Genomic DNA, 8644 nt, shown 5'->3' with positions numbered 1-8644 from the left:
CTCTGCACGGGTAGCCGCAATGGCCTATAAGGAGGCCGCCGTACGCGCCCGTCGCGACGTTCTCCCCGTCACTGCTCCGCGACAGCACGTAGGAATCGTGGATGCTCCCGGGTCACATGGCTCCACATTCAGGATCCTCGAGCGCGCGTTCACAATCAGCTGCAAGTTGATGGAGTGACAGTAGTGCTTGTTCACGAACTGTTCCTCGTGCTCGGCGGCCCTTGGATCCGAATGCAGGTGCCGTCGATGACTCCCACGACGCCCGGAAAGCCGCCCACGGCGTAAAACTGCTGCTGCAGTTCGGGGAGTTCCGCTGCTGTTGACCACCTGAAGGAGGAAACGTGGTTTACACCGTCAGTTGAATACTATCGCAGTTTCCATTGTTCCGCTGACATAGTCCTCAAAAGAACAAAGCTTTCCGCAAGATATGATCAAGACATGGCATTCGCTACCACTTCGAAGAGTCTGCTCCTTTTCAAAACGCCCTCAAGTATGCACCAGCTATTTCCACAGACACGTTGTGAAACTTGTTTCTGTAAAACCGTTTTCGTAATGAGAAACTCACCAGGATACGAAAGGCCGCGCCACACCAAAGACAACAAAAAATAGAGAGAGCTTGGGGAAGGATCGCTACACAACGTTTTGAGGACTCAATGACGGCGCTGCATGTTGGTCAGAAGAGGCTTTGAACTGACAAAAACAAAAGTCTCGATTGGTCCAAAATTACTTTGCAGCTGGCCGCTTAATACATGTAACATATAGTCGAAGAGGAACGTTAGCAATAAGACTGTTTTCTTACCTCCAAGACTCCAGTGATGCGCATGTTGCCGTCGCGGCGAAACCGAAACCTCGCCAGAAACGTCGAAGAGGCGAAATCGGTTCTGGAAAACACGGTCCGACCGGTCCGACGGTGCCGCGGACCGCATTTATGCGGCAAATATTGTTTGGAGCCGGTGTCTTGTGGCCACGTCCGACATTTTGTTTACTCTGAGACCGCCAGTGAGCCTTCTCTGTGGCTGTCTCACGATCTGAGACTAGAATTGAGTCAGAGACTCGGTTTCAGTCTCAAGTCCAGGCTAAGTTTCGTTTCGAGCAAGTGCTCAAGTTTGGTCTCGGCTGAGATTGTCTCAAGTTGTGTCTCAACTCGTTCGAGCAAGCGGCCCCAGATTGTCGATGGCTTCAAAGATTCCAAACTGCGGGAACGTCGGCTGAGGGAGGATAACCTGACCCTTGAGAAAGCAACGAAAATCCGCAAAGCTGCAGAGAATTCGTCGCAAGAAGCGAGGATATGGCTGGATCAGCACCCGACATCAGTAGAACAAGTAGACGCCATGCAAAAGAGTAAAAACAGTGCGTCACGTCTGTGATGTCGAAAGTGCAACCGATTTCACGCACCACGCCGGTGCCCAGCTTTCGGCAAGTAATGCAATTTGTGCGGGAAGAAACACCATTTCGCGATATGTTGTTACGCAAAGCCTCAAGATGAACAAAGCAGACGGCGAGTGGAGGAAGTAGAAATACCGTCAGAAGATAACTTTGAAATACTCCAGGTCGACGAGTCCGGGAAAATCGCCGAGAAAGACTGGTTGATCAAGGTAATGATTGAAAAGGTGCCTGTACAGTTCAAGGTAGACACCGGCTCCCAAGTCAATCTTCTCCCGCTGTCACTCTTTTGAAGCGCCGACTCCAGGCAGCACCTGCTACCAAGTCCGGCACTGTTACAAAGCTACAACGGCAGCGCTATCGGCCACCTTGGAAAAGCCAGACTCGTGCTCAAGTTCCAAGAAAAAGTTGTTTCTGCCGAGTCTTTTGTCGTCAAAAAGTACAGGCGTGCACTTCTAGGATTGCCTACTTGTGAAGCGTTAGGCTTGGTGAACCGTGTGCACGAGATCACCACCACCACGGATACTCAATCCCAAATTCAGAGAGAATTTCCAGCATTGTTTGAAGGCATAGGGAAAATCCAACGTCCATACAGCATCTCTTTCAAGGAGGCCACAGTGCCTGTCGTTCAACCCACCCGTAGGGTACCTCAAGCCCTCATGGAGCCGCTGAAGCAAGAACTGATCCGCATGGAGCAGGCAGGAATTATCCCAAGACTGAAAGAGCCCTCAGACTGGGTAAGCATCCTGGTCTTGGTGAAAGAGAAGAACGGCAGTATAAGGGTATGCATGGACCCACGAAGAATCAATGAGTGTCTGAGACGTGAGCATTTCGAAATGCCGAGAAGGGAAGCTATACAAGCTGAGCGTGCTAACGCCACAGTGTTTTCGAAGCTTGATTCGCGGGCAGGCTTTCACCAAATACCGTTCACTGATGAAACATCCCGAGTTTGCACAATCGGCGCCCCTTTTGGACAATACCGATTTTTGAGGTTGCCGTTTGGATTGGCTTCTGCGCCAGAGGTATTACAGCGTGCGATGTCTGAAATTTGTGAAGGTCTGAAGGGGGTACGTGTTTACACTGATGGACGTGCTGGTCTGGGGAGCTACGCAACAGGAGCACGATGATCGGCTGCGATCAGCTCTGTAAGCTGCACACAGAGCAGGTCTGACGGTAAACTCAGAGAAATGCCAGTTTGGAATTCTAGCTCACTACATCCTTGGGGATGTAGTGAACAAAGAAAGTATCAGGCGTTATAAATTAATTCGGAAAATACTTAAAGAGATTATCTGAACGTACAGAAAATCTTAGACAACTTCTTCGCGACGATGTACTTTTTGAGTGGACAGCGGCTCATGACAGTGAGCGGAAGCAATTAAAACTCATGCTGACCAGTGCTCCATCCAGTCCTCGCACTTTTTGACACTAGTCGACCCACAAAACTGTCGGCGGACGCATCTACAGATGGACTCGGAGCAGCCTTATTGCAGCTGCATGCAAGTTGTGGCGCCCTGTAGCGTATGTCTCCCGATCACTCTCGGACAGCGAATCACGATACTCTGAGATTGAGAAGGAGGCGCTTGGGCTGGTATTTGAATGTGAGAGGTTTCACCACCTCACATATGGTCGACACGTCCTTCTCGAGACTGATCCCAGCCGGCTTTATCTAAAAAAAGACTGGGTGATGTTCCCCCTCGCCTACGTTTCTTTTTGAGACTGATGAGGTACGACTTCACGCTACAGTTTCTCCCTGGCAGAAAGCGTGCGCTAGCTGACGCTTTGTCAAGAGCTGGACAGCCTAGTTCTCAACACAAGCAAGGCTTGGAGGATGTTGAAATACACGCTGTGAGAATGCTTGCCGCACTTGTGAGCGAGACAACACAGGACAGACACAGAACTGAAACACAGAGGGACCTTGAGTTACAACACGTCCTTCACTGTCTAGAAAACGGGTACCCACTGCAAGGCAACTTCATCTCACTAGACCCTGAACTGTCGCTGGTCAATGGAATCATTCTTAAGGGAACGAGGGTGGGGATTCCTTTGTCACTTCGGCGAATTATTATAGCTCGGGTCCACCAACGGCACTTAGGTGTAAACAAATATAAAGAAAAGGGACGCCAACTCGTGTTTTGGCCTAAAATGGCACAGAACATTCACACCATTGTTGCGGAATGCGCGACATGTAAGAAGTATGCATATCAGCAACCCCGCGAACCACTAATGATGCGCGAGCCCCCTCCTTACGCATGGTATCGTGTTGGCATTGACTTGTTTGCCTCTGGAGGTTACTCTTATTTAGTGGCGTTTGATGCTTATTCAAACTACCCAGAAGTTAAAAGACTTCAGGACACCTGTTCGCAAACCATCATCCGGACATTGTCAGGCTGGTTCGGAAGGCACGGCATTTCAATAGAAGTTTGCTCAGATAACGGGTCAAAATTTTCATCTTCCGAGTTTAAATGGTTTTCCAGGGTTTATGACTTCCATCACGTGACATCAAGCCCCCACTTTCCGAAATCCAATGGTCTTTCTGAAAAAGGGGTACACATTGCAAAGATAATTTTAAAGAAATGTGATGACGCAGGGGATGATTTTTTTCTCGGTCTCTTGAACTATCGGTGCTCTCCTTTGATAGGAGGACAGTCTCCGGGTGAGTTGCTGTATGGAAGAAAACTGCGAGCACAACTTCCTGATTTCTCATCGCACCCGAGCAAACCTGTCTGCAAGAGGAAACAAAACAAGCCTGGAACGTCGCTGGAGGACCTGAGGAGAGGTAACGTTTACCGTATGCGAGGAAAAGGCGGTTGGTTCGAGAAATCGAGAATAACAAATTGTGCCGGGCCACGCTCCTACACTGTCTAGACAGAGCGGAACAGGACCTACGAAAGAAACCGCTGTCATTTGTTCAAAAAGTCGGAGACATTCAATGATTGCCTAAATGAAGATGCCGCTTCACCGCATCAGTCCTTTGACGCCCAAGAAAATCCGCAGCCTTTACAGACTTCGCTGCCTCCGCACCCCTCGCAGTCTCCACAGCTTCCACAACCGCACAGTAGCCCAGATACAGACCAGCGTTCCACACATTGATCCCCAGCATCCGGTGAAACTTTGACAGATGAGGCTCCAGCTCTGAGAAGATCATCACGAAGCAGACACGCACCACGTCGACTAACCTACGACAAAACATTTGAACAGTTTCCATAGTTTCTTTTCTGTGTTTATTTTTTATTTAGTTTTATCCGCATTATTTGTATGTTATGTTACTTTCGTACTTATTTTGTTTGTATTTCCTTTCTTTAAAGACCGGAAGATGTATCGGTGTTGCGCGGGCGCTCGAGCAGCAGCTCGGAGCCTGGCGCGGGCTCATGACATAAAGCTCGAGTGCCAGTTCTCTTCTGCTACCGAGCTGTGTGGACACACAACCAATAAAGCCACCAAGATAGAGTCGCAATTTTTATTTCACACAGGAGATGCTGTATACTAAGAAAAAAAAAAGAGTTTGGTTCAGACTAGCATTTCAGAATTGTTTAAACATGAAAATGCGACGCGAGCGGACGACCGGTCGTGTCCGCATGCGTCGCCTCGGCAAGATGTGTTCTGTGTACTGACCTTCGTACACCATACCTTCGCCGAGAAATGTTTAGGCGTCACAAGCATGAAGTTGCCGGTGATCGTTGCCCACCTTATTGGGTTTTCGAAGCCGGGTACAATGTCGTCCCGTATTGAAAATCGCAGTCGAAATGATGCCGCCGACGTCACGTTCACGACGCCGCCATTTTTAACTGTGCTCGTCTCGGCTTTAGCCAACTTCTCATCACGTTTCATCCTTGGAGGAGCGCAAAGGCGTTTTGCGTAGTCAAGCAATTTCCGCGAAATAACGCACGCTAAAATAGCGCACGCGGAGCGTTAAACGTGGTTAGCGTTCGGTGCCTGCGCGGTGGCAACGACGCTACTCTTTGCGTACGCAAAGTTTTAGATTGCCCTATTTTAAAACTCTCTGTTATTATTGTGATGTCCCCGTGTTGTCGCAGCCGTTAGTTTGGCGAAATTGAGCCACTGACGCCACCCTCATTAATATTTATTTGACTTTGCGCCCTAATCCGCAAGCTTACATTTTTTACGGCGAACCGTTTCCAATGAAGTGGTAACCGCCTGATAGGATTACGGTTCAGTTCCGCTTCGAGTTCAACATCGAATGTTTGATTTCAGTAGCAGTTTTGTTCCGGTTTAGTTAAAATAACGGTTTTGCTGCGGAGTTCGGTTCGGCTTCGGTACAACACTCTGGTTAAAAGCTGCATGCCCAGCGTTCATGATTACAGCAGCGGCTTTGTCACGTCTCGTGGCGCCGGGAACGACACAAGTCTGTCTACCGTTTGGTTGATTCACCGAGGGCGCGCCATTTTCACCCTTGAAGGAGCATAATACAGTGAGACAATGAATCCTTCAGTCACTGCCAGTGCAATGATGCTGTTTTAAAAGCCACTTATTACGCAATAGCGAATTGTGCCATTAGACGGTCGGAACTAGATGAAAATCGACAAAACTCACATTAGAACCGAGCCTATTCCATTCCCACTTCATTCCGAGGGAAAGGGATATAATTTCACTCCCATTCCATTCCCCCCAGCGCTGCCACCATTCCGTTCCCATTCCATGCCGGGTCCGCGAAAGTGCGGGATGGTTCCTGAATCACCACAACTCCGGAGAGGCAACTGCGCAAAACTGGTCCCAGTGTATTAAAACCTGATCAGTGTTGACATTGCAGTTCTTTGTCCTGTAGTTGCATTGTTTGAGATATTTTTGTTGCACGTGGCGTTGCCTCCTTTTTAACGTCGCGTTACTATTCAGTACTGGCATTATAGACAAAAGTACCTACTTTTTTGTTTAAATAAACGTTTGAACAGCCCTCATTGTAGGGAAGACATAACTCAAAGGTCTCGTCCTCGATGTCCACCGGGATGTCGCTACCATCAGAAGGAAGGTGATAGGCCACTACACACACGAGTCACGATGGTGGAAGGTGATGTTCGCGGTGTAAAGTCGCATTTATGAGAAACGTTATGTATACAATTTTGCGCATTGCCGACGCAAAGACTAGTGACCTGAATTTGGCATTTATTAAAACAAGTATCAATCTAGCCAACATTGCCCGGGAAGTGTATGGCTGCTATTTGTGCATCCAACAACCAGGCAGTGCTGAAAGATTGCGAACTTGTACCCTGGCGGCATGCATGCCCAGTCTAGATTCACACAACAAACCCCTCCCCCCCCCCCCCCCCCAAAAAAAAAAAAGGCGTGGATTTTTTTTTTTTTTAATTTGCGCATTGAACAGCTTTATTTGGAAAAGGTTGATCGGCATGCTGTCTCGCCGGTGCCTTTGTGGTACCATTGCTGTGCCTATGGAAATGATCTTGAAAATTAAAAGCATTATTAAACACTTTTTGACGAGCAGCATCTGAACAAGGATGGCAGTGCCCACAGGAGATATCTGTAGAGTAAAATTTATGGGGCATTTCACAGAATATGTTTACAATCTTAAGGCTGGAAAAAAAAACTTGTCTCGGGTTTTACGTCTTTACGGTGTTAGCGAAACAAGACTGCCGTGAATATTGTGTCGAGAACGACCCCGCATAGCAGTCACTGCATCTCGGGTTTGGGATTTCGATGTTAAGACACATCGTCCACCGGCTTAACAAGTCTTAATAAAATAAGGCCTTAATTCCTTCGCATTAGAGTCGGCATGATAGACAGCCATGAGCGACCTCCACATACTACACGGGAATAGTAACATAACCATGTCGTACGGAACTACATCAGCTATATCGAGTTTTAGGGACCGGTTTTTCACATCCCATACGGTACAATCGGCCTTCCGGTACAAACTGAGCATATGATAACGCAGAGGACTCACGCGTGCGCAGTTAGTACCGGAGTGGCCGTCGTCCCGTATCGGATCTGCAAAGACGGTTCTTTGAAACTCTATTGATTATATTCACAGACCGTATACCGGATTGGTTAATGCACAACAGATTCTTCAGCGCGCGCTGAAACACATTCAAACAAACAATGTCCGAGCAAAATGTGAATGTAATTTTGATGGTCTTGGGTTTGTTACCTATGTCATGACACAACGCCAAGAGTTGAAATGCTCCTTGACGGGATAGCGCTTAGGGCATCCCCTCTGTATTGGACAGATAACAACTTCACACCCCGTCACGCTTTTTTTAAACCCGCGTTAGCGCCGGTATCTTCATTCTAGGAGTTGCTATCGAGCGTACATGCCAAATTAACGCAGTGTGGTCAACACACCGAGAGACATTCTTTGCTGACACACTTCTTATTTATGTCTATGTCATATGAGACGAGCCTGGGTTCCAGCCGTCGTATTCCATCAAAGCTCTGTGTCGCGTGTGTGCCGCTCGTGGTGCGAAGCTCCCGCCTCGTTCGCAGTGCGTGCGTTGGTGCGCGTTGCTCTACGGTGTAGATGGTGTCGCCCGCTTCTTCACTACATGGGCTCCCCCCCTAGCGGAATAGCAGTGAAAGACGCTGTTTGCGCGCTAGTTGGTAGTGTTTTGGAGAGTGAAGCGGGCGTTGCGGGGAGGTGCTTGATCGGGTTGAGTTGGATGCGTGATGTCCATCGTGGCAGAGCATCCCACATTCGCAGCGCACGTTGTGACGTTGTCCGTGCCGTCCGAGCTCAGGATATACGCCGGCTTCAGTCGATCGATTGAGACACGGTCTTCGCGGTTCGGGTAAGCCAGGGTAGAGTGCTTTTCAGCTCTTCCAAGGACCTTGTACGGACCGTCGTATGCTGGTTGTAGGGAGCGTCGCTCAACTTTGTGGCGCACGAAGACGTGCGTGGCGGTCGAAAGGTTGGGGCTCACAAGAGATTTTGTTGCCGGGTTTGACGTGTGGCTGAAGGACGGAGGGCGGCCATGTGGGAACGGAGCCTTTCCACCTAGTTGAGGGGGTCAGGCAGAGAGCTGGATGGTGAAGCACGGAAGAAGTCGCTTGGTAGGCGGAGTGGGGTGCCGTAAACGAGCTCTGCTGCGCTGCGTCCAAGGTCAATCTTAAGCGCATCTCTCATTCCCAGCATGGCGAGCGGAAGATATTCACTCCATGTGGATGGCGTCGTGGCAGTGATAGCTGTTTTGAGCTGCCGATGAAATCTCTCGACGAGTCCATTCGCGCTCGGATGGTATGACGTCGTTGAGATGTGATGGAAACTAAGCAGTTTTGATAGCGTTGCGAACAGGTT

The 8644-nt window shown here is 49.0% G+C and overlaps 1 pseudogene; it reads left to right on the top strand.

Annotated features, from left to right (window-relative positions):
* Positions 1 to 1366: 1366 nt before the first annotated feature.
* On the top strand, positions 1367 to 2114 carry LOC121048046 (annotated as a pseudogene).
* Positions 2115 to 8644: the final 6530 nt, after the last annotated feature.

The sequence above is a fragment of the Ixodes scapularis genome, unplaced genomic scaffold (assembly GCF_016920785.2).
Source record: "Ixodes scapularis isolate PalLabHiFi unplaced genomic scaffold, ASM1692078v2 PGA_scaffold8__174_contigs__length_109621045, whole genome shotgun sequence".
NCBI classification, from domain to species: domain Eukaryota; kingdom Metazoa; phylum Arthropoda; class Arachnida; order Ixodida; family Ixodidae; genus Ixodes; species Ixodes scapularis.
This window is presented reverse-complemented; position numbering and strand designations above follow the sequence as displayed.